Source organism: Struthio camelus, chromosome 2 (genome assembly GCF_040807025.1).
Source record: "Struthio camelus isolate bStrCam1 chromosome 2, bStrCam1.hap1, whole genome shotgun sequence".
Lineage (NCBI taxonomy): Eukaryota > Metazoa > Chordata > Aves > Struthioniformes > Struthionidae > Struthio > Struthio camelus.
This window is the reverse complement of record NC_090943.1, coordinates 166125999-166153389: the sequence shown is the minus strand read 5'-3', so window position 1 is coordinate 166153389 and position 27391 is coordinate 166125999.

Genomic DNA, 27391 nt, shown 5'->3' with positions numbered 1-27391 from the left:
GATATGCCACACTCGCACCTTAAGCACCCTTAGAAACTGGATCCTCTTTGGTATCCATCCCCTCACTCCTTCGCTTTCCTGTGCTAATCAAATCTCAGCAGAGATTACCGATCTTTCATGGAAATGAATTTAATCACATAAAATTGATAGCAAATATTACTACTCTCAGTTTCTACTGACTGCAGTGTCTTTGTGCATTCCCAATAAAGGTAGAATAGAGCATAATATCATTGTGTAGATCAGTTGACTCAGTAGAACACCACATTGATTTTCTTTTGAATCGCATTTTAAGCAAACTGTTCTTATGAGCTGTATTTGATAGTAATTGATATCATCAGTATTTGTACAATGTGAAGTATAAGAGATGCCATAATATATTTTACAGGATAAAAGCACGATCAGGCTAACTCTCCAGACAATTTGAGCAAAACTGCTTCCACTTGTGCTTTGAAGAGTGTTTCTAGAGCAGTGTACCATGCATTAAGGTATCTATCTCTGCATATTGGTGCAAGGCATTTTCACCTCACATTGTTGTCAAGTTATTTGCAGAATGGACAAATGTGTGGTAAACAAACACAGACTCCTGCTGCCTTTGTCCTTCTATCCCAGGAACTGTTATCTAGAAGTGGCTTGCAGTCCCTGAGGCCTGCCTTCAAGACAATTTTTAGGAAGATCCGGAGGAGTACGGAGGTATTGCATTTCACTTGGCAATGTAACTCTCTACTGTGGCATATGCAAAGCATGAAACAAAGCAGAATTTGCCATTTTACTAGTTGTCCTCCTATATTTAAAATAAAATGAGTGTAGGTAAGTAGTGGTAGGTTAGAATATTAAAACATATAGCTGTAGGGAAATTAGGCCCAAAATGCATGAGGAGTGAATGATAATAATGTCACATCATTTTTAACTTCCCAGGGGGAGAAAAAAAATCAAAAATTGATTTATATATACATTTTTAATGTAATATTAGCATATAGGTATTGGATGGTTGGACGGATGGATGGATCAATGGATGGAAGTTTGTGTAATGCTGTCTGAATTCTTCAGGGGATCACCAGTAACTGTATTTGCATAGTTCAGTCACCAATATTAATCCAGTGCTTGGTCCTGCTGACTGCAGTAAACCAGTTTAGGGAACTGCCAGCATTCTAAAAATTTAAAATTAGTGTGTTATTATATTACGGGTGGATACTGATTCTAAGAAACACATTTTGATACTGGTCTTTCACTGAAACAACTTTAATCACATAAAATTGATAGCAAATACTACGACTCTCAGTTTCTACTGACTGTAACATCATTGTGCATTCCAAGTAAAGGTAGAATGGGCTTCACGAAAGGGGAAGGAAATGACCCTTGTTAAATGGAAAGCTATTGAGAGAGGTCTTGATTCAGAGCTCCATCATGTAATGAAACAAATAGTCAATTACAAATTTTCTAGGCTCAAGGAGATCTTCAGCTATTGAAGATTATTAAAAATTAGGTAGAAGTAAAGAGTTTCTTATAACAGCCTGGTCAAATCTTTGTGAGCAAAGGAATTCTATGCAAATAATAGAAAAAATGTGGAAATGAAGGTGTAAAAATCAAAGTGGGAAAAGCTCCAAAAGGCATTTTTTTGATCTGGAGAAAACACAAACAGATCACACTGTAGATGGGTTTTTTTAGGGTTAACCCGAAGTAAAATGTTTATTTTCAGATTATTTAGTCCTCTTCTATGGACTAATATATGCTCCTAATATATGCTAATATGTTCCTAATATATGCTAATTTAAAAACAAAAATATTTTTGAAAAGCTGAATTTTGCACATCTCAAAAATTTTGCTCAAAAAGTTTGCTTTTCCATGCATTCTACCCCAATTTTTTTATCTGAAATTATTCCAGCTGAAACTGTTCCATCTAAAGATTTATAATTCTGGTGAATTTCTTATATATATGTTTTTTTCCTTAATGTCAGTGCATGAGGAAATAGAAGTCAAACTACCCAGTTTTACAGAACAAAGAATCTTTGAGCAAATCCAGAGCATAAATCAGTGGAAGGACCTGATGAATGTGCCTCCTCCTTTGAACTTGGCTTTTCACTTTCACGTTCAAAGGCTCCACTTTTGTGAGTTCTGTTATTTCAGCTGTTGCCTGCTCCATGCCTCAAGGCATGACGGCAGCTCACTGGTCCACCATTTTTCCATGGCTCAAAAAGTAAAGCAGAAAGAGGAAAAGGGATTAGAATGATGGAGAAGAAAGGTCATTAAACACACTCAGTTTCTGTTCAGGCCTTCAGCTTCATTAAGGATTGCATCAGACACACTTTTACAGCTCACAGGACAGAATGGAAAGGAATAGAAAAGAATTAAAGTCTGAGTGGCTGCTTCTCAGAGAACAAGGAAGAAAGAGAAACTTGGAGAAAAAAAGAAACCGGAGGAAAAGAAGGAATCATCAAGACTATATTTTGAGCTGTTTCCACCTCCTGAGAGGTAACTCTTGTTATGCAAATACAGAAGCTGGCCAAACATAACACTACAATGACACTAAAGTACAACATACTCTGGAATACTGTCAAAATTGGCATGACTAGTGTATTCCATTAAGTGTTCTGTTTCTCAAGAGAGAGCGAGAAAAAAAAAAAAGATACACTTTATGTCAAGCTGATTCACATGAAAGGTACAAACATAGTTTGGATTTTATGTTAAGCTAGGTAAGTTGAATCAATAAATTCAACTTTTCTGCCAATGGAGATATAGCAAAAGTGAATCTCTTAGCAGGCATGCTGGGATTTCAATTTATTTTCTTTTGAAACTACTCAATTATACCTGTACAAGATGAGACTAGAAAGCAAAACTGGGTTCTTCAAACATTTTATAAACCTCCTAGGCTAAAACCCAAGATCTGAATCGTGGTAAGATTCATCCAGACAATATCCCCAGAGATATCACTAGAGAATTCTACTTCATTAAATCGCAATTTCCAGATTCATTATGATTTAAAAAAAAAAAAATCCAACACTTGAAACCTCAAGAGCAGAGTTAACTATAATAAGAGCATCAGCCCAACTATGCCATAGCTACTATCACATAACTGACAGTTTTGTTCATAAATAGAGATGACGGAGAGTAAAGCTATAATGGTACAGGAAATTAGGGGATTTTAATGCTTGAAGGTTTTGTTTGGTTTTGTTTGGTTTTGTTTGGTTTTCATTCTGGATCAAAAAAAGACGTTAAAATGTTGAGTTTTTAAAAGAAAATTTGTGCCAAAATGATGTTATTTATTTAGAACAGTTTTGGATGGGGAGAAAAAAAAAAGTGTCTAGCCATTCTGGATACTAATACAAAATAGTAATATGGGTGAATAAAAATAATTTATATATTTTCTAAAGTTATCAATACGCATTATTAGGAACTCGTACACTTTGTTTCTACAGGAAATATAAAGGAACACACACACACACACACACACACACACACACAGACGTGCATGAAGTATACACAAGTTTGGTTTGGATGACAAAAAATTTGTATAGCTTGACATCCTGAAGGTAGAAGCTTCAAAGAATAGCTTAAGTATTGACCTCTTCACCTTGAACTGTTGATTGTAGGATTGCTCATCTAGAGACATTGTTCCAATTATTTGTTTTTACCAGCAGCCCTATTGATTTAACCTTCTATTGTTGTTCAGTAAATTCCTCAGTACACACCAGATCAGTATAAAATAGTAATCAAACGCACTATAATATATATATTTTTTCATCACAGAAAGCTCATATTTTATATTTTGCACAAAAATTCCATGAATTCACTTTATTTTTATGTATATACCTCTCTCTATATATTTCTGGTGAGCATAGCTGGAAATGTAACATTTTTAACACCAAAGCGAAAAAGAAGAAATCCACAGATTCCAGAAACTAAAGACGTGGATCATTGAGGTTCATGGAGAGAAATACGCTGGCAGACAAAAGATTTTCTCTTTAGCATTATTATTCACACCTTATCTTTAAAGCTAAACTGAACATGAGATAAAAATTTAACACAAGCCGTTTAAATTAGATTTTTAAATAGATTCTTCTTTTGTTATGAAAAAGTGATCAGAATAATGGGCTATATAGAATATCTAAAAAATCTAGAAACTCAGAAAGAGAGGAGAGTTGCATATACTTTTTTAAAACGAAAAATACGTGTCAATATCTAAATTATTATTTTTTTAGAAATGAAATCTCTAAATCCTTAGCAAAAAGACCCAGAATTTTTGATCCCACCGAACCCCCTAAGGCTGAGGGAGGGGATCTGATTCCATGCAACCAGCTTTAGTTGAATATCTCAGCAGATATTTCAATTACAACAGTGTTACAATTCAACAAACTTTCTAGGCATTACTATACTTCAGAAACAGATATATCTTTCTTCTACAGTCTTTGTAGTTTTTTTCTTCTTTATTTTGGGGTTATAGATCAGTACACTGTTCTGATGCTATTCTATGGTATATAACCCAAAGATCTAATGCATCATATTTACTCTCCTACTATACATATATGCACTTGGATAACCTGTAGTCCCATTCCATAATTAAATTTTCAGATGTAGAGCCTGCTCTGATTTTTTTTTTTTTATATACTGTCATTTCATCTCAGCATTTAAGTGAACTCAGAACTTTTAGTTAAATTAAAAAGTCCTTTGCAGATTTTATACCATTCAGTGAATCATCATATTGCACGCTAGAGATTTGCTGTATTAAAAAAAAAAAAAAAACACTAAAATTGCTTCTATCAATTAACCGTATTGTAGTTAAACTCCAGATATATTATTGAGAGACATTTCTTACTACTGTGGGGAAAATCTAAATTGAATAAGAAAATGCTATCCCTAACTATCCTTCACTGATAAATTCATTCCTTCTCAAGTAGATTAATTATAATCCTGATTCATACTGACTTGCATTCCTTCCATCCAGGGAGGATTAACTCAGGTTTGGATATTTTAGCAAACAGGTACAAACAGACAGACAGAGATGAAATAAGAACCAGTCTGAGCCAAACATTCCAGAAAACTCCAAGTGACCCAAGAGGATTTAAATTTTTGAATACATTCAAAGCAGCTTTGCAAAATTGTGTGCCTATTTTAGGATTATGACTGAGTTAGAAATAAAAGTAATATCCCAAACACCCTGAGTGCAGAGTTACATCAGTAGCAAACAACCTGTGGAACTAAAATGAAAGTTATTTAAAACTGCACTGTGCGTGCACAGCTGGACCAGGTTCCTAATTTTGTTTACCCTATATATTACCTTGACAATACACTTAAAAGGAATCTGCTTTTTTTCCCTATCTGTGCAAGAATTCTCCATAAAGCTGGATTCAGGTGGGCTTCTACTTATACTTGTGGTGTTTTGCCTTTCTCCCTAACTACCATTGTAGCGATGTTCTATCTAGGAGCATTTAACATCGATCCCAAGAAAGAGGTGCAAGTTATGATAGCTGATAGACAGTGTGACCCTAAACTTATCAGCTTGTAAGTGTTAATCTAAGGATGATCGTGACTGCTATGCCTGCACTAGTAAACTAGGTATGTTTGGAAGTGTTCTTTGCTGCTAAGGGTGGTCCTCACCAAACTGGGTGGCAATATCTATGCTATTTTTTTGGTAACAACCCTTAGCTCATGTTAATTCCAAAATCATTCACAGGAATTGCCTGCGATAGAGTTTGTTGACCTAAAGCAAAATGATACCAGAAATTGCCCTAATAATTTAAACAACATAGACAACTGATTTCCAGTACCTAGAGACGCTCTTTGGAACAACCTTGGACAACTCCATGTAGTGTATGTAAGTTGCACTTAGGTTGGCAGTGACTTCTTCTGGGAATAAAGTTCTATTTTTTAATCCAAATGATATCACTCATACATAAATATTAGCTTTTTGGATATTCCAAAACATTCTTTTTTTTTTTAAAGCATATCACAGAAATATTATGGCAACTTGGAGGAAAAAAGAAGTTCCACAGTTTCTTCTTTCTCAGCTGATGTGCATAGAATACCAGGGATCTCAGGAGAAAGTCATCCAGGTTTTGACTGCAAAAGAACATAAACTTCACAGAAACGTGTTCACAATGTTTTAAAATAGCTTAATTCAAAATGAGACAATTGTGAGCTTCAAATGTTATTATTGACAACTAAGAGTCAAATCAAAGGTCAGTAAAGGGCGTAATGAGCTTTCCTGTTCTTTTCAATCTCCCTTTTAGGAATTATTCACAGTAATGTTTTATATCAAAATGAAATCGTCCCTACTTGCTTTGCTTTAGAAAGGAATCCACCCCAAAGGCATCGAAGAGACATGGTTATGAGATGTGAGATATATGCAAACTGCCAAGCAGATGTTTCCAGTACAGATGATCCATTTTTTGGTAGCATATTCTGCCATCTTCCTTCATCATGAAACCTTCCCTGTGAAGTGGAGACCTGTGGGAAAACAGTGTCTCCCATGATCCTGCAAGGTAGAGCGGTTCCTCTCTGCTTAATATGCAAGCTGCAGCTAAAAGCAAAAACTTATTTGTAAGTCTCGTGATGCACACTCTTTGTTTGAATGTCTTTTCAAACTCGTTTTACTCACTCTGGGTGACAGGAACTTGGAACAACAAATATATTTTTCAAGTGAAGGAGAAACGCTACAGCTTGGTATGTTTATTTACAAAATAATTTTATTGAATGACGATGCAAAGAAAGAAAAACTACCGGCAAAATAAAATATAATAGGTTAAATCGAAGCCAACTCTGTCATAAAACAGAACAACATTTTGTAAGCATTCAGTGCTTTGGTCCAGCTGGTATAAATTGAGATAACGCCTTTGAAACCAATTTATACCCGATAATGAGCAATTTCAGTCTTTCAAGCAAAGGAAAAAGAGAAAGAAGATGCTGGAAATGAAGTAAAGGCAATTTTCAGGATGTAATATGTCAGTGACAAGAAAGAGCCCAGGAACTTGATTTAGATGAAAGTGGCATCCATCAGTAATGGTCTCTTGTACTATTTCAAGGCACCCATCCTTCAGCTCAGGCGCTGTGGTGAGGGGCAACACCATAATATCCAATGTTTACTTTCTTAATGGCAGCTCATCCTAAAACCAGAAATAAAGGCTATACATTGTTGTACCAATGAAGGACTTCTCTGTGTGTGGGTGTGCATGTGCGTGTGCATTACTGCTGCCACTTCTGTTTAACCACAATTTTTGCTAACCTTTATCTTAACAGAGAGAACAGAGTTTGGTTACCTGACTTCGCCAGACATCATTATTAGAAATTAGATTTTGGGTAGACTTTGCCAAAGCGAGAACTCAAGCTAATTGGAAATTTGGTGTCAAACTCTTGACTGATATTAAATGGCATAGGTTTTCGTGCTCATGCCCTAACTTAAACCACTTCAGGGTGTGACATAATATCTCTAGTACTAGCAGTAGTTTCCAGACTGATAGCATTTTAAAGTATGCACATGGTAGGGATGAATCAAGAAGGTCTCAGGTTAAATTGAATCAGCTCTTCCTTTTGGTTATATTGATTGGAACCAAATGTCATTGAAATATTTAGATTAAAAGACAAAAACAAAAACAAAAGGAAAAAATTCAAGATCAAGATTTTGGGCTTTATTTTTTTCTCTTAATATTACTTCATTCTTTGAAACATGTTTGCAAATAATTACTTCTCTAACTAAATACTGAAATCCATGGCTTGTTCTCATCAGTGGGCTATGGTTGTCGCATAGCTGTACTCTCATTGGATGATACAAATTATAACTGAAGGCAAGCTACAAAGTACTTCCAGGTAGTTATTAGAAATTCAAAGGAAAATTGCCTGTGATTATTAGAGGGAATTGTAAGTCACCTGTGGCCATGGATTCACAATGATGAAATCTACCCTGAACAGCCCTTGTTATCCTTCAAATTAAGTTTTAAAAATAAGCTGTGAATACTAAGTTATGAGATTTATTTGATTTAGGTGGACTTCCTAATTCACTTAGACTTATGTACTCATTGGTCATTGGAATGTTCTGTAGCATATTAGTCTCAATCTGGCACTTAGTAATTTTAGAATACATCACTAGACGGATACTATTTCTATTTCAGCTCCCATTCATTATGACAGCATCTGTCTAATACGGTATTTTCCATGGTTTGCCCTAACATTTTACCTAGCAGCTTCATGACCATGGAGGTAAAACCTTTTTGTTGTATGATAGCAAAATTAAAACCTTCTAGTTTCCTTCAGGTGATGTAATGTCATGGCTAGCATGTCATAGAAAACAAATGCACTAACATTAAATTTACATTAACGTCAGTAGTGTAATTAAGAAAAAAAGCAAACTAACATCCACCCTTAATCGGCCTTCTGTCTTAAAAACTGCACCTTGAATTGGTAAGATGACAAAAAGCAGCAAAGAATTTAAAAAAAAAATTAGAGTTTCAGGAATAGAAACACCATAAGCAGAGATATACACAAGAAAAAATAAAAATAAATTATCTCATAAAAAAGATAGCATATTTAAAACAGTGCCCAGAGAAAACATCTATAAAATGAGCAAACTGCAGTTTACACTGTTTGATGGACACTAGTTAAACAGAAAATAATGGGGAGGGAGGAAGAAAAAGAGAAGCAGATCACAAATAATTAATTAAAAACATGAAAGAGAACCGAGATCAAATCCCAAAGCAAGCTATTTCTAATTAATTCAATCAGACATGTTAATGATGAAGGAAACATTGATTTCATTACTCTGGGGCAGTGAAGACTTAATTTCATATCCAGTGAAGTTAGTGAAACCTTTATTATTAACATCAGTATCAAACTAAGAATTTAAGGTCTGAGCTAGTACTCTGCATAACACGTTTTCCCTTACTGTAGGACTGAAAACCTAATCTTTTTAACAGTGTATAGGAAAATTAAATCCTGGCAAATAAGGTTGAAAATGTTATAACATGTAGAGCGAGAAACCTCCCAGCTCACCCAGTACTTAGCAACAAAAAATGTTAGCTGACAGCGAGTGTCTGAAATCCTGCCTTCCTACATCCGGCATGTCATTCAGAGGTTTAAAAAGCAACTCCACCTGTTTCAGACATACGACATCTGAAAAGTATGTATGTATGCAATTTATTTCAGGATTTTTCCAGCCAGGGTTGTTCTTTTAATGGCTACAGAGAGTGGAAACTAATGGTAACCAAAACTCCTCCTTTTTTTTTTCTGTGAAAACTCAAAGATTAGAGCACTCATCCAAGGAGAGAGAAAACCAGATTGCCTATTAACCTCAGCAAAAGGCATGAATAGTTCTGGGAGAAGATGATGTCCAGCTGGTAGGTAAAGGAGTGCAGTTCTCTCTAACACATTCCCTCAGTCCCAAAGACTTTCCAACTCGTTTTTGCAGAGTGAACAAGTTTGTCACGACCCTTCTCTCACTGTCAGTTCATCCCATAGTCTTGTGGCTAAGGTATGGTCTTACAAGTAACATGCTCACACTGAAGTTGATACTGGCTCTCCTTCTCCCTGGAATGATTCTCCATCAGAAAAAAGAAAAAAAAAACAAACAGATAAGCAAATGAATAATAGGAGGAACATCACTTCTCCTACAGCTGTTATTTGTTTATTCCTTCATAATAAAAAAAAAAAAAAAAAGAAAACAAAAAAGAGAGAGAGAGAAAGAAATGCACTTGCACATTAAGAGGAACCAGAAGCCAATGGTAGAGGAACTGCTGTGTTAAAAAATGTGGTTCAACCAACTTCCAAATGCGGCTCAGCATCTTTTCTCCAAACCTAACACAGCTGTCTGTTCAAGAAAGCCAGGCCTAAGAAGCCAAATGTCTCCTCCAGACTACTTAAACCACCAAAGTCTCAGGGTGTTTGGGGCACCAGCGGAAGGATCTGATCCAGGCTCTGCAAGAGACAATGTTACTCACTGAGGTAGGTCCAAAACCTTGAGATAGCCAATGTCCCTGCTGAGGTCAGGTTATCCTGACATAGCTCACCAAGGGGATTTAGGCAGAGCAATGTGTAAATTTGGTGATGAGTAAATTTTAAATGAAGTATTGAGTTGTTACACTCAATTCCAGACATTTGGAAAAGAAAGGAAAACAGAAAGAATCAATTATTTCCAGAAAAGCGTGTTTCAGTATTTAGTCTAATTTCCACAAACAAAATCCCACAGGCATATTTCCCCATAAAATGTGTAAAACTAGTATATCCCTAATATCTGATAACTAACTTTATTGCTGTGCTTGCTCCATTTGGTACTCTAACATAGTTTTTCTAACTTCTGCTTCTCTTCGTTCACTAAGAAGAAAGTGGATTAGGCTTAAAATAGCTCTTTCCACTTCCACATGTCCACGTGTCCAATAACTGTAGAGGATTAATAATTACAGGGAGCCAGCTTCTTAAGTCCTCCCTTAGATGTGAAATTTCACTCCACTAAAAAGAGGTTGAAAAGACTCAATTTAAGTCTACAAAGTAATATTTTCCAATATGAGAAAGCTGGTATATTGCCAAAATGGTAATTAATTTTCCTCAGTATCCTGTGAGAATAGGAAAAGAAAAACCAAAAACAGAGGAGCCGCATTCTTTAAGAGGAGGACTATTGGCATAATCAAATAAGCAGGGCACCTGGAGCACAATTTCCATAACAAGAGTTATTAAGAAAAAGATATTAGAGAAAGATGTCTTGAAAAGTTACTCTGTATACCTTCTTTCCACATATCAGATTAATGAGATGACTTCTTCAGGTCTTTCAAGAACATTTATGTTGTCCAACAGGTTCTATGTTCCTGTGTGTTAGTGGCCCCTGACATTGCCGATCACTCTATTCTGATGCTGAAATGTCAATGAACTAATGGTAGTGTTCTGTTCTTCACTGCTTTTCCTTTCTTGGACTTTTGCTGAATATGAGTGATTAAGAAGTTATAACAGTGGAACAGTTTATAATTGTATTATGAGGAATTGTGCGTAATTGAATAAAAGCCTGAGATTCATAGTGGTAATTAATTACTCCCTGACTACTTTCTGTTTGCTTCTCAATGATAATTTATTTTTGCATTTGTTTACAAAAGAGAAGATGTAATGGACAAGTACTGTAGGGTATTTTTCTCTCCCCCCTCCCTTTGAAGGGACTTCAGCCATCTTCCACAGAAATTAGATGAAAGAATGCTTTGAATTTTGCTAGCTTAAATCTCTGGATAATTGCTTTTTTTTTTTTTTTTTTGTTTGATTCATAACATAGAAGAAAAAAATTATAAACTACAAAATGTTTTGTTCTTCTGAAGAAAACATCTTCCACCAGATGGCCTCTAAGCATAACTACAAGGATTAACGAATTCAAGAATGCATCATTTATGTGAAAAGGGACAATGTTACCACTTATTTCATTTAATAAGGGTAAACTGAGCCACCGTAAAATTAAGTTCCATATTTTTGATCCCAGCTATGCTATTTTGTTTTGAGTGATACCACATAAGGGTGCTTTATAGCAAGATCAGAGTGCATTCAAATCCAAAGGAGGGCACCAGGACTTGGAGTTGTGCACTTCTATAAAACTAATTTACCAGTCTTATTCCTAATATGGAGCAGCATCAGACCAAAGAACACTTTTTAAGGTAATGATTCACATGATCTGCCCATAAACAGATTTGTCCTGTTCTGTGCTGTCGTATGGATTATTTGCACTACAGAAGTATGCTGAGCCTCCAATCTGGGATAATGACTGTAATGGCAGACACAAAGGCTAGGTCTAATATCTCCATTCTGGAGAGAGTTGACTGAAAAAACACAGTAGGATCTTAGCTGCTGTAACTGTTGTACTGTCATGGCAGAGAAATGGTTCTCCAGAAGGCGTTTGAACCTCCAATGTTATTTGCTTCTCGAGTTATTTGCTGCTTCTCATTTGACTAGAAAGGAAGAGCAATGAAGCTCCAATCCTCTAAGTCTCATTTACGTGTCTTGAGTTAAGTAGCATCTATCCAGGCAGAGGCACAAAAATATAACTCAGGGGACAGTTAAACACAATAAACAGGAGAAAATTGTCAGATACTGATCAGCATAATAAACATATTCACAGGCTTTGTGACGGAGGGGAAATTTCAGCCACACAATCAATTTTAAATCCTTAATCATTTATTTGTCTGGATTAGATATTTTCTGAGATGTCAAAGAGACAGTGCAAATCCATGTAACTGCGATTTCCATGAAGTTCTGTTTTGTATGACCTACATCAGCTGAATGATAGAACCTCTATTTTAACAGGGCCCAAAATAAAGGCATGTATTCATATAAATTTGGTCAATATCATTCAGTGTGATTTTTTTCTTCTCTTAGATCTACCTCCTTGAAATTATCTCTGCACTTCAGGTTCAAAATCACATATGAGATACTAAGGTCCGCTCAGCTTGAATCTTTGGACTTAACATCATGTGTGGGATTCATCCTCTTTAATTTTAAATAGACAAAAAGTTAAGAATTTAGCTAAAGTTGATCATTTGGCTCTCTACAGAAAATGTAGAGGGAAAAAATCTGCCAAATTGTGATGAAACCCCCTAAAATAGCGGCTTTTCACTCATGGGTTATCAGCAGAAAGAATTGACAGTGTATAGATCAGTGCCGAAGCTTATCACTTGTTGTTATTAAAGTTGTTATTTCATTGTATAACAGCAAATCAAAGTGGGACAGACGGTTGCTCCCTAAAAATGCCTATTTTTCTAAACCGTCTAATGGAGCTAGATTCAGAAGTTGTATATAGCCAGGTAGCTAGTTCAGAAGTCTACAAAGGTCTAGTGATTCTTCTGTTTTTTTATGCCATTCCACGTAGCATCATTTCATACTTCTGTTATTGCCAAAGGTATAAAAGCACCTCCTGGTGAAACTGGGTATGCACATGAAGCGTTGAAAATATGTTTTCTTGACTTCCAGAAGAATCTGAACTGATAGGCAGTTATATTGCCACCTTACCCTACAGGCCTGAAAGAGGAGACCTTTCTAAACACAATTTGGAACATTTTAACCATGACACACCCTCTCCCTCTAACTAAAACATAGTAAAGTTAAAAAATTTTGTAGGAAGATGAAAAGTTTATTCACAGTCAATGAACCTCAGTGGAACCAAAATCAGCATTTGGTTTGTTTCATATAGCTGACACTCTGGTTTACAGTCAGGAAAATAGGTGACATGTTTTATAAGTAAGTAAGTGGTTGAGCCTATCTTACATCTCTGCGAATGTCCTTTGTTTGTTCTCTGGGCTTTGAATATCCACAAATCTCCATATCAGATTAAAGAAAATATCAAAAATAGAAGTAGTTTAATATTCCAAAGAGGAATTTAAAAGCATTTTTATATAGAGATATGTTTTACTGCACATCACATCCTTGTTCTGATTTGGGTTAATTATTTTCCTAAAAAAATGATAAATAAATGAATAAAAATCACTAAATAAAAAGTTTATTGGTGTGGCAGACACTGAGGTTCATTTCTTAAAATATTTAGAATTGCATTTGCTCTGCCAAAGAGTGAGGTAGAATGTTAAATCCCTTTTTTTTTCCAAAAACTATCTTTCTTGGATAGGTCAATCCTGACTCCTGATGATAGCCCAGAGGCATCTGTCTGCATAAAACTCACCTGATGTGGCTTTTACCTTCTAGGCTAGACTCTCCAAAGTAGCTATCCTGCCTCCAGGTTGGCCTGTGTAGGCTGTATACGAGCAGCCATCTCAGATCATGTGCAAGGCTACCATGCGAAGAGGAGACGAGCAGGAGGAAGAGCACATACTGTCATATAGCTCAATGATATAAGTATATACATACAACTAAGGGTTGGGCTCTTTGTATCTATCTTCAACTGTTTAAAGGTGACCTAACAGAGTCAAACAGCATCCCTCTATAAAGAATGGAGATGGACAACTCCAACAGAGGGAATGATTCTTCCATGCTAAAATAAATGTATAAGATATATGGAATGACTTGCCTTCTGGAGGTATATCTCCTTCTCTGACAGATGGAACAAATATGATTGGTTCAATTAGACACCTAATTTTTAGCTGTTTAAAATTATATTAACCAGACCTTTTGGATGTAAGAACCACTCAATTCCACTTTTGCTGACGAGACTTAACTAAATCATTTAGGATTTGTAGTGAGGGATACAGTCTTTTTAGATTCAGGAGCAGCCCATGATGAATCTTCCTACCTTTTCCGGATTTAAGGCAGATCTGAATATTTTCAATGAAAAGCATTAAAGTGCTCAGAATGCCATTGAATCTGGAGTTTTCAATCAGAACACCTGGAAAGCAACACAAAGAGAGCCAGCAACATGTCTCTAAAGAAAAATACTGAATCTCTAATGATGGTGACATGCATTGAAGCCAATGGTTTAATACTCTATGAAGCCAGATACAAAAGTGAATACTTTAGAGACTTGCCTGAATGCATTTGACCTTTCATCAATGCTCCATCTTCATGAGCTGGCAGGATGGGTATAAACTCTAGCTAAAGAGCCCTAAGAAACAGGAGCAAGAATGGGACTACCATCATGAGCAGGAGCAAGGGAGCTTGCAGCTGTGCTAATTCATGTTTCTGTTTTGTTAGATGGGAGGTTGTAACTTCTTGTGTAGTCTATTTGGGGATGATGTGCAATGCTTGCAGGTTTTTGCCTGCTAAATGAAGCCTTTGACAGATCACAGAATCACAGAATCACAGAACAGTTGAGGTTGGACGGGACCTCTGGAGATCATCTAGTCCAATCCCCCCTGCTCAAGCAGGGTCACCTAGAGCATATTGCCCAGGATCACATCCAGACGGGTTTTGAAGATCTCCAGGGAAGGAGACGCCACTACCTCTCTGGGCAGCCTGTTCCAGTGCTCTGTCACCCTCACAGTGAAGAAGATTTTTCTCAGGTTTAGGTGGAACTTCCTGTGGTTCAGTTTCTGCCCATTGCCTCTTGTCCTGTTGCTGGCCATCACGGAGAAGAGGCTGGCCTCATCCTCTTGACACTCCCCCTTCAGATACTTGTACACCCTGATGAGATCGCCTCTCAGTCTTCTCTTCTCCAGGCTCAACAGGCCCAGCTCCCTCAGCCTTTCTTCATAGGAGAGGTGCTCCAGCCCTCTCATCATCTTGGTAGCCCTCCGCTGGACTCTCTCCAGCAGTGCCATGTCTCTCTTGTCCTGGGGAGCCCAGAACTGCACACAGGACTCCAGAGGAGGCCTCTCCAGGGCTGAGGAGAGGGGCAGGATCACCTCCCTCCACCTGCTGGCAACACTCGGCCTCATGCACCCCAGGAGACCATTGGCCTTCTTGGCCACAAGGGCACACTGCTGGCTCATGGTCAACTTGTTGTCCACCAGCACTCCCAGGGCCTTCTCGGCAGAGCTGCTCTCCAGCAGGTCAACCCCCAGCCTGTCCTGGTGCAGGGGGTTATTCCTGCCTAGGTGCAGGACCTTGCACTTGCCTTTGTGGAACTTCATGAGGTTCCTCTCCGCCCACCTCTCCAGCCTGTCCAGGTCCCTCTGAAGGGCAGCACAGTCTTCTGGTGTGTTAGCCTCTCCTCCCAGTTTAGTATCATCAGCAAACTTGCTGAGGGTGCACTCTGTCCCTTCCTCCAGGTCACTGATGAATATATTGAACAAGACTGGACCCAGGACTGACCCCTGGGGGACACCACTAGCCACAGGCCTCCAACTTGACTCTGCACCATTCACCACAACCCTCTGAGCTCGGCCATCCAGACAGTTCTCAATCCACCTCACCGTCCACTCATCTAGCCCACACTTCCTGAGCTTACCTAGGAGGATGTGATGGGAGACAGTGTCCAAAGCCTTGCTGAAGTCCAGGGAGACAACATCCACTGCTCTCCCCTCATCTACCCAGCTGGTCATTCCGTCACAGAAGGCTATCAGATTGGTCAAGCATGATTTCCCTTTGGTGAATCCATGCTGACTCCTCCTGATCACCTTCTTGTCCTCCACATGCTTAGTGAGGACCTTCAGGAGGAGCTGTTCCATCACCTTTCCAGGGATGGAGGTGAGGCTGACAGGCCTGTAGTATCCTGGCTCCTCCTTCTTACCCTTTTGGAAGACTGGCGTGACATTGGCTTTCTTCCAGTCCTCAGGCACCTCTCCTGATCTCCAGGACCTTTCAGAGATGATGGAGAGTGGCCTAGCGATAACATCCGCCAGCTCCCTCAGCATTTGTGGGTGCATCCCATCGGGGCCCATGGATTTATGGATGTCAAGTTTGGACAAAAGATCTCTAACCTGATCCTCCTCCACCAAGGCAGAGTCTTCCTTTCTCCAGACTTCCTCTCTTGTCCCCAAGGTCTGGAATTCCTCAGGACTGGCCTTAGCAGTGAAGACGGAAGCAAAGGCAGCATTCAATAACTCTGCCTTCTCTGTATCCTTCGTCACCAGGGCACCCGCCCCATTCAGCAGTGGGCCCACGTTTTCCCTAGTCTTCCTTTTGCTCTTGATGTATTTGAAGAAGCCCTTCTTGTTGTCCTTGACATCCCTTGCCAGATTTAATTCCAACTGGGCCTTAGCCTTCCTTGTCGCTTCACTGCACACTCTGACAACGTCCCTGTATTCCTCCCAAGTGGCCTGTCCCCTTTTCCACATTCTGTGTACTTCCTTCTTCTGCTGGAGTTTGGCCAGGAGTTCCTTGCTCATCCATGCAGGTCTCCTGCCCGCTTTGCTCGACTTCTTCCTCAGAGGGATGCACTGCTCTTGAGCCTGGAGGAAGTGATGCTTGAATATTAACCAGCTCTCTTGGACCCCTCTTCCCTCCAGGGCCCTACCCCATGAGATTCCCCTAAGTAGGTCCCTCAAGAGGCCAAAGTCAGCTCTCCCGAAGTCCAGCATTGCAATCCTACTCATTGCCCTGCTCCCTCCTCGCAGGATCCTGAACTCCACCATCTCATGGTCACTGCAGCCAAGGCTGCCCCCAACCTTCACATCTCCAACCAGACCTTCTTTGTTCGTTAGTACAAGGTCTAGCATTGCACCTCTCCTCGTTGGCATCTTCACCACCTGAGTCAAGAAATTATCATCAATCCTCTGCAGGAACCTCTTTGACTGTTTGTGCCTAGCTGTGCTGTCTTGCCAACAGATGTCGGGGTGGTTGAAGTCTCCCATGAGACCCATGAGAACCAGGGCCTGTGAACGTGAGGCTACTTCCAGCTGTCTGTAGAAGGCCTCATCGATGACTTCCTCCTGGTCAGGTGGCCTGTAGTAAACCCCCACAACAGTGTCACCCATGTTACCCTGCCCTTTAATCCTTACCCATAGGCTCTCCACTTGCTCTTCATCCACCCCGAGGCAGAGCTCCATACATTCTAGTTGCTCCCTCACATAAAGAGCAACTCCACCACCTCGCCTTCCTGGCCTGTCTTTCCTAAAAAGCACATAGCCATCTGTGACAGCATCCCAGTCATGTGAACTATCCCACCATGTCTCTGTCACTGCAATGAGATCATGGCCCTGCGACCGCACACAGATCTCTAACTCTTCCTGTTTATTCCCCATGCTGCGTGCATTGGTATACAGGCATTCCAGAGAGCCAGTCAAGCATGCAAGCTTCCCAGGAGAGGTGCAAGAGGATCCTCCATAGCCATGTCCCATGCTGTCTCCCCTGGCTGTATGCACCCACTGGAGGCATCCTGACTTGAGTGGTGTTTTACTGACTCCCCTGCCACTATACCACTCCCCTTCCCCCATCTTGCCTAGTGTAAAGCCCTCCTTACCAGGCTGGTCAATCTGTTGGCAAAGACACGCGTGCCCCACTTGGTAAGGTGGATCCCATCGCTCCCCATCAGCTGTTGATCTTCAAACAGGGTCCCATGGTCATAGAAACCAAAGCCCTGTTGCCAACACCCGCGGCGCAGTCAGCTGTTAACTTGGAAAACTCGTCTACTCCTCCTCCTGTCCTTTCCCCTCACAGGCAGGATTGAGGAGAAAACAACCTGGGCTCCCAGACTCTTCACCACCATTCCCAGAGCTCTGAGGTCCTGTTTGATGGTTTCCAATTTGCCTTTCGTGTCATTAGCACCCACATGGAAGAGCAGCAGAGGGTAGTAGTCCGACGCGTGGACAAGCCTTGGCAGTCTTTCCACGACATCTCTTATTCGAGCCCCTGGCAGGCAGCAAAGCTCTCTGGACAAGAGATCAGGTTGGCAGATAGGTGCCTCTGTCCCCTGCAGCAGGGAGTCACCCACAACAATCACTCGCCGTTTCTTCCGGGGGTTCCTGCACGACACAGGGTCTGTCAGGCCAGTTGCCTCCCTTGGAGCCATGCCCAGCTCCTCCTCGGCTTGGAGGGCGCTAAACTTGTTCTTCAAGGGTAAGTCTTGAGGAGGAGCAAGAGCCTTTCTCCTTCTACGAGAGGTCACCAGCTTCCAGATGTTTGCTTCAGGATCTGTTAAGCCAAATGAGGAGGTTACTGTCCTTACCTATTCCTCAACACCTTTCGCTTGGATATTACCAGTACCTTCAGAAAATTCCACGTGAACAATACCTAATTAAACTCAGGCAAAATGACCTGCATTAACTGCAACAGTGTGTTAGTCTCAGTGAAAGTGGTAATTTTACCTGGTTTGAATTAGAAAGCACTTAAACAAACTACTCTGTCTGCAGATTTTGGAGGGATGTAGTCTCCACCAGCTGAGCAGTAACGAGCAGCTGAGAATTATAGCCTTGTCTAACACCATGGATATACCCAGGAAAGGACAGCTCTCTCTACCTGAATACCCAGTAAATTAAAGAAGTATATGTAAAAGTTGCAAGCAATATGAATATCTTCTCAGTATATTCTCATTTTAGTTACACAATTATATATACTATGCTATACGATTAAGAAACAGCATGCTATTAAGAAAAAGAATATACATGCTATACACTATACTATATTTATCAAGAAACTGTTTAATATTCTGGAGGAAAAAAAAATTAAAAAAAAGCCTAAATGCTGGTGATGAGAAGTAGACACGTGCAAGCAGTGACCTAAATGTAGGAGTTTTGGTCTTAGTTTCTCATTCTGTCCTCTAAGTGCAATGCAGTTGACTCACCATAGGCCATTTAGGGTGCCATAGGGTATTCACAATATCCTCATGAAGCTAACTGACAAGGTAACTATAGCGTGCTTAAGACTTCAAGCAAAATTCCTTGTATATATTATTGTGAAAACCTGGTTTCTGTCAGGGTGGGTTTCTCAAACTCTCTTGGTTTCCAGCTTACGTTAGTGGTTCAACAAGAGTGATGGATGAGAAAGGGCAAAAGCCTACTGGCTCCACACTCGATAAAGTGTATGTATGAGATTGCCTACATCTTACAGGGAGGCAAGTCTGGAGTCTCTCTCACACTTGGAGACTAGCTGGAATAGTCAAGAGCAGCCAGCTGAAAGGTAGATGCTCAGAAGAAGATACCATACAAAATGAAAACCTGCATGATGCAAAACAAATATCTCTAATAAACACAGTGGAGCAAGGACTCCCTCCCTCCCCTAGTTACTTACACATCTGTGAGGGAAATCTGGAAGCAGATATCCCACTTTTGAGAAAAGAGGAGTAAAATTGAAGTCACTGCAACCACTAGGTGCTTAGCTAATTTATGTGACTGGAGAAGCCAACTCGGCTTATAAAATGCATTGAGCAAGAATGGGTTGAACAAGTGTAAAGCAGGGATGAAGAGAAGAAGAAATGGTAGCGCTCAGTAGTAAGAGTATCAATAGCAATTTTATTGTTGGCAAGCCCAGGAGCATGAATGTGCAAGGATCAATGTGCTAAACGACAAAGAAGGGATAGGAAATCATTACAAGATTCCTGAAGTAAAGCAGAGAGCACAGGATTTACTTTTTAATATCTACATGTAAGAGAAATGAAAACTGTGTTACTAAGGAGGGTTTCAATCTTGGAGACATTTATTAAAGGCTTCATATAGCCAATAGTTAGCCATTAGAATTCTTAAATACATGCATACATGTGTGTGCATATGTGTGTATATATATGTATGTATGTGTGTGTGCATATATATATATATATATATATATATATATATATATGTATGTATGTATGTATGTATGTATGTATGTATTTTTCTTACTCTGAAGACACTGCATTTAAGAAAAGCTAGCTCTATTTTGGACCTCATTATATGGATAAAGATGAATTAATTGCTGGATTAGTAGCTGGCTGTTGCTTAGAGACCGGTGATTATGACCTGCTTATATTCAGTATAAGCAGATAAAAGATAGCCCCAACCAGTTTTATTTTCTTCTATTGATTGCAATATGGTCTTGAGCACTAGTTCCTAGGAAACCACCAACTTCCAGGCTGGTGATTAACTTATCTTTATGAATTATATATGGTGTTTCAGAGAAGCTCATTTTCCAAGCTAAGGAGGATTAAATGTAAAATTGAAGAAGAAAAATAAAAAAGGAAGCAACAATATCTGTGAAAGCTAGACTTTTATGAAAAGAGTTTGTGAGATTATTTTGAGATTTATTTAAGAAATAATGATTCCGTATTCATTAAGAGGACAATTTTGGTTCAGAACCTGCCTGGGCTGGTGGAAAATCGAAGGGAATAATTAGAAAATGAAATCAATATTTGTCAAAAGGAAGAAAAAGGACACAGATAGCATTCAATACACATTAGAAGTAATGATGTGTAAAAATATGGTAAGCTATGATAAAGACATAAAAGAAAATTAAAGGCTTTAAACACTAAATAAGAATGTTTATATAAGAAAACAAAAAAAGTGCTGAGGATAAGTCCATTAGTTATAGGTGATGTTATTGATAATTGTTACGAAAGGGTGTAGAAGTGGTGTTCTATATCTGGGGAAAAAAAAAAGATGCTATTGCACCACATAGAGAATTTTGGCTTATTGGTAGTTGAATAGGACACTATCTGATGTCTTCATTAAAACAGGAGGCCTTCATAATTGTTCCCAAGTGACTTACGGAGTCTGCTGAGCTGATCTCTGTTTATTCAGTTAGGTATTTAATGGGGATTTAACAATAGAACATTGCAAAAGCCTGGAGAAAACAAATGTTTGACCAGTATTCTGAAAAAAAACTCCTGAAAAGTAAAAAAAAAAAAAAAAAAGCCTTCATGAACTGATTTGGTGAGTATAAGCCAGTTAAAGTGAAAAAAACTATCACTGAAGTTTCGTATTATCAATAATTAAAATATTGGAATGAAATTCACGTCTATAAAAACAACCTTCTGGAAAATAAGTCTGTTTAATCCAGATTGTGATAGACTTTTTATTATATTAAGATGTGTAGATGTTTAAGGGTAGCACTGAATCTTCTCATATAAATATAACGCTATGGAACTAATGAAACTGTGCAATAGGTTAACTGAACTTATCATTTCATCACCAACAATAATTCATGCAATAGAAAATCACCATTGCCTTTGGGATCCAGGGGAGATGCCACAAGAATCTGCACTGGGCTCGGTGCTGCTACATATTGTCTTTGGCAGTCAGATAAATACAAAATTTGTATGATAAAATTAGAGATGGCACAAATATTGACTCAGTGCTCAATAATAATGCGAAAAGTTGTGGCTAGTAAAGCTCTGGAGTACTTCACAGGGCAAGTACTGTCAAACCAACACATTTGAAGATGATATCTAGGCCATATCTACACAACAAGGACTGCAGCTGGAAAGACACTTATCTGAAAGGGCACAGTACTTAGATTTTACAAAAAACTTACTGAGAAGGCAAAGGCAGGGGGGACTAATGCCGTTCTTGAACATATGGAAGAAGCAGGAGAGAGAGAGGATAGGGGGATCAATTTCTACTGCTGTAACGTTGGAGGAATCAAGTGGGAGTTGAAGAACCTGGTCCAGTCCAGTATTTTAAAAAATGCTCAAAATGATGTGAGTAGGAACAGACATCTCTCACAGAGAGAGGCATAACCGACTTTGCCTTCTCAACTGATATAAAATAAAGATTGAGGCATATTCTGTTCGGTTTGCCCTTATGCACAGAAGATACTAGCTGAGCATACACTACCATTTTAGTGTGGTCTCCTTCTGACTCAGAGTCAGCCTAGCATAGATGGTGTTTCCTCCAGGGTGGTTTTCCCCAGAATACGCCTCAGCACGTTTCAGTACAAGCCATGTTGTATCTGACTTCCTCTTCCTGGCATACCAGGAAGCCTCAAGTACCCATACGCCCCTCCTTCCCACCCACCACGAGACATAACATACACCTTCAGCATCGTTCTGCAAAAAAAAAAAAAACCCATGGGGGGATCTGATAGACCCCTTCCATTATTTTAAGCAATTTGAACTGAACTAGATATAAATTAAGAATTATTGTTTCAGGACTATAGAAAACTATTGCATGGGTGCCACATGACATTCAAACGCTATGTGATATGGATATGGCCCCTCTGCTCCAAAGGGTACTATTTTTTAAACAGTATAGACACAAACGAATCTCCTAAGGTCATGGTTTTCTCTTTTGCTTGGTCCAGTGAGGTTTTTTTTTTTTTTTTTTTTTTTTTAATCTGGTGTAGAAAAGCTTAGAATGAACTGATAACTGGAAGCTGAAGGCAGACAAATTTATATTAGTAATCCAGATCCAAGCTGTTAATGGTGAAGGCTAATTAATTGCCAGAACTGCCTGGTGTTGGTTCTCTATCTGCTGAAGTCTTCAAAGCAACACTGGCTAAGTGACTGCAAGTCATTCTTTAGCCACATATAAATCATGCATTAGTCCAATATTAACTGTTAGACTCTGTCCATAGGTAAGTGAAATTCAGGGACTTGCACTGTGAGACATTGAATTTAAAAAAAAATAATCACATGATCTTTTCTGGCTTTTTAATGCATGAATCTACAAATAATGAAATTAAACCTTCATTTTATTTTTTTTGACTTTAGAAAAAATAGAGAGGAGAGTCAAAATATTCACCAGGGACTGACAAAAGTAAGAAAATGCAGGGCAGACCAGCAGACCAGGCTGCGTATCTGTATCTGTGGCTTTCTGTAGCAGTCCCTTCTTGTCTGCGTCCCCGGGCTTCTGCGTCTTGTTTTGATAGATGAAAGTTCAAGCAGTGAAACACGCTGTCAGACTAAAACCATTTGTCACAGAAAGCTAACCCTAGTGCACGTACAGATATCGGGTCTGAGTCATGTCTTTTCTTTTGACAAGGATGTCAGTGCTATTTGTCACAGACTTGTTTATCTGTCAGATCAGAATGTCATTTTGCTACCGTGAGTCAGTGCTCAGGCAAAGCAGCTCACCTCCAGTAACACTGTCAAATTACCCTCCGCATAAAGACGCCAAAGCTGGTGCCTTCTTGTTTTTTAACTTCAACAAGGCAGGATTAGGAGGAGTAGTTTGGCAAGTCCTGCTGGACCATACAGAATGGCAATGCAGCTTACCTGTTAAAAATCTATAGAAAAAATATATGAATATATATAAAATGGTTTTAATCTTTATTTCAAAGAAGAGATATCAGAAGTGACCATTTTGATCTTTCCTGTACTTTTACATTTTAGCATATCCAGGGATCAAAGCACACTGGCTACAGACAGCTCGTGTAGATAAACACTGACTCTTTGGACTGGAAGTTAATCCTCACTTTAATCTTCATGTCAGCAGAGAACTGAATTGCAAATGTAGCCATAAATGATTGGACTTGGTCCCGTTATTGGGTTTACAAACATTAATGCGGGGATATTTTTATCTAAAGATTGAAGGATTTGAGGAAGGATTTATGTAGTTCTCTTGTTTTCTGAAATCTTTGGTTGCATTTCAGACATGAGTTATACAGACAAGGGCAGAAGACATCAGAAAAAATACTTCAAAGCAAAGCAACAAAGGCTACGTTTGAACTGCAAAGGCAGATTACTATGCTAATTCAAAAAGGGGAGAAAGAGCAGATAAACTAAATATTTCAAATCCATCAAATCGTTCTTGATAGTGTTATTATCACAAGCGATTAATTTCATTTGTAAATATACTTTGGCTGCTCCTCATAGCCCAGTCTTCCAAAGTTTCCAAAATAACTGATGGTTTGGAAGGAAAAATAGCATAAAGAGAGAAGTGATGGATTTTGGATGATCTGAGTGAAACGGATAAAATAAAATGGCATTTTCTCCCTATTTACACAACTTTACACCCATTTCTACTCATTTTGGTACCAGACTTGAACAGATTTGAAAGTTGCAAATGATAATTATTATTCTTATAGTATCTTCTATTTTCACACTCCCATGCACTGTTAGGCCCCCACTCTGCCCTCCTTTTTCTCATGAATAGCTAACTAAGTGGGAGAGGCAGGTGGTACATTACTAGCTGAAAGGCAAGGCCCACAGATCAGGTATTTCTCTCCTCCTAGCCCAGAATCCTGTGTCTGTGCATTGATGGGAAAGATCTAAGAGAACACCAAGCTATTACTGTTTCAGTCCTCTGTGTCGTGATCTTCCCTGTGCTCCCAGCAAGACTGAATGAGTACAGAGCAATTTGTGGAAAATAAAGTCCACGTGAGCAGCTTGCAATTCTGAAAGGGCAAAGGCTGCCTTCATTCACACCCAGCGAAGTCAGTCAGATTGCAAGGGTATAACGCAAGGCGGAATTTTCCTTAGCCTTTAGGAGATTTGTCTCAGCTTAGCAGTTGAGCCTTTCGAGGTTTCACTGTCCATTCTTCCAAGCCACAGCATAAAGAGATGCAGGTGTGTGCTTAATTTTTTCCCAGTTCAACAAATTTATTTCAGGTGCATCTTGCTAAAGTGGATGTTTCTATCCTCACTAGTTATTTAAATTACTGTTCTTACTCTCACCCCTAACATGTTTTTTGCCCCCTGAAACTGTTAGCTATTCAGTGCAAAAATGCAAGATTAATGAACTTCTGGATTAGTGTGAGCAAGTAGCAAGCTATCCTTTTTCTTATTCTGTGTATTTATTGATTTAAATTACAGGCACTCATTTTTACATGATCCAGAATTCAGCCTAGTTTCTTACTGTAAACAAACGAACAAACAAAATAGTAAGATTCAATTTAGAGAAAAAAAAATACGAGGGAAAAAATATAATAGAACAACTTTCCAGTTATTCACATAACAACTGCAGATGGAGATACTAACGCTCCAGCTTCATGGGAGAGGTCTTCAATGAGGCTGTCCACATCCCGTAGGGATTTAGGCTATTGAGTATTGGAGAAGAATCCTTCTAACACAGATTTCCACCCTCAGTCTTGGGAAAAATAATAAAATTTCCCAAATGAAATATCTCTGAAAAGTAATACTTGGAGTACCACACTGAGTAACATTGCAGTCAGTCAAAAAAGAGGGACCGAAGACTAAATCTTTTTTTTAATTTATTTTTATTGATAACACAGACAGAATATAACACAGTTGAAAGGGAGGACACAGAACCCACCTTATTTTAGAAACACTTTTTTCATTAACAGAATAGATAACTCTAGCAGCAGAAAAAAAGTCACAGATTTTTTTCTGTCTATAGTTTTTTCTATTTAGAAAATAATAGACAAAGAACTGTCAGATTATGTAGATAATATTTTTTTTGTAATATGCATTGTTCAAGTATTTATTATAAATAGCTTTCTGATGAAGTACATCTTAAAGGCTATCAAATACAATCCTTCCCTCTGAGATGGGCCTACCACAGTTATAACATCTTGCTTAGCTAAATTGGCCTCAATGACTGCTTAAGATGAAGATTACACAATAGCCTAGCAGAAAAATATTCATAAGCTCCAGTTCATCTTCTTGCTTCAAATTAATCTGCTTTTCTTATTTGTTTTTCACCAATGGCAATAGAGAAAATTCATCAACATTTCTATTTCGCTAGTCCTTAACTTATGGGAATTTCATCTTCTTCTCCATTTTTTTTTCTCTTAAAAAGTAACTAAACCATTTTCTTTCTGCTTTACCACCTAAAAATCCTTTTCTAAGCCGTTTCTGCTTCTATTTTTCTCAGTACTCCCCAGTACTGTCTCCCATATCTTCCACAGAGCATTGCCATCAATATATTCCAGTTTGAAAAGTTATCACATTGCTGACTGGAGGTTATGTTCTGATCCATGACAAACCACACGAAAAAATTCCCTGACATCCTGGTCAGCCAGTTCTCTCTGTGCAGAACAGACGTTTCCCTTTCAGTCTGATTTAGTGCAAGACACCTGTAATGTAATGAACCTACTTAACTGTGAGACTGCCCAAGTTGCTTATCTGTGACCAGTTGTTTGGTATTGTCCAGTGCTTTAGGCAAGACACTGGACTAATCCCCTGTTATCAGAAACTGCAATACTTCTGTGCACTGAATAGACTTAGCTGTAGCTCATGCTTAGGTTGCCTCATAAAGCATCTCAGGCTGCTTTCCATTTTACTATCAGCATGAGTGTTAGATGGAATATCAATCCTATCTTCCCGCCTGATAATTAAAGAAAGACAAAGATTTTTTACTGGCAGTTTTATTTATTTATTTGTTTTAACCTGATTGGAATATATTGTTGAGGTACTTAAGGCTTGCAAATGGCTGTGTTTGCTGAAACATTTTTTTCTTGGTATCATAGGATATGTAGGTGTATTCTTTCCCCTTTTTTTTTTCATTTTACAAATTTTATTTTTTCCAACAGAACAAAACAAAACAAAACAAAACAGGAATGTGGTTTCATTTCTACATGGTTCTTGGGAATAAAGTCATTTTTTCCCATTGAATTCTGCCTTGTACTAATTCAGATCACATTCTTCATTCAAAACCTTAAGGATTTCCCCCCTTTTGAAGTTCAGCTTGTCATCTGCGGCCGTTGCTATCTAAGGATCACAAAATATCTTTGGTGAAAATTTTAATGAGTTATGCCTCACTTTACTCTGGAGTAATTATTTCCTTTGTAATTCAGACAAGTGATTTTGCATGGCTGACAGTGGTAAGGATGCCAGAGGACAGGCTACAAGAGCCAGGAACTCATTCCTTGTAAAGACAAATTTCAGTTCTATTTTGGTCAATTCCAGACAGTAAATCTAGCAAGAAAGGGCAAGACATTCAGTTGAGTTGTTCCACTTCTTACACTTGAAAGAATGGGGCCAGCGTAGAAGACTTTCACATCATCTTGGATATTATATGAATAAAATCATGTTTATACTGCTTCTCTTTATATTCTCAAAGAAGTCTTATTTTGGTATGTAACTGAACTGAAATTTATAGGATCATGCAAACAGTCGAGTCCAATCGTGTAACATAATGTAATGTAAAATGTTTGTTTCTTCGTCCTTCATGGCAGATATTGGACCAGCTACTCAGCCAGTCCCAATGTCAGCATATGTTAGTGGCTATTTGGCGCTACATACAGTAATTTGTCCGTAATGTGAGCCATCTCAAGAATTTCAGACAGCAATGCTTTTGACAGGAAAGACCTA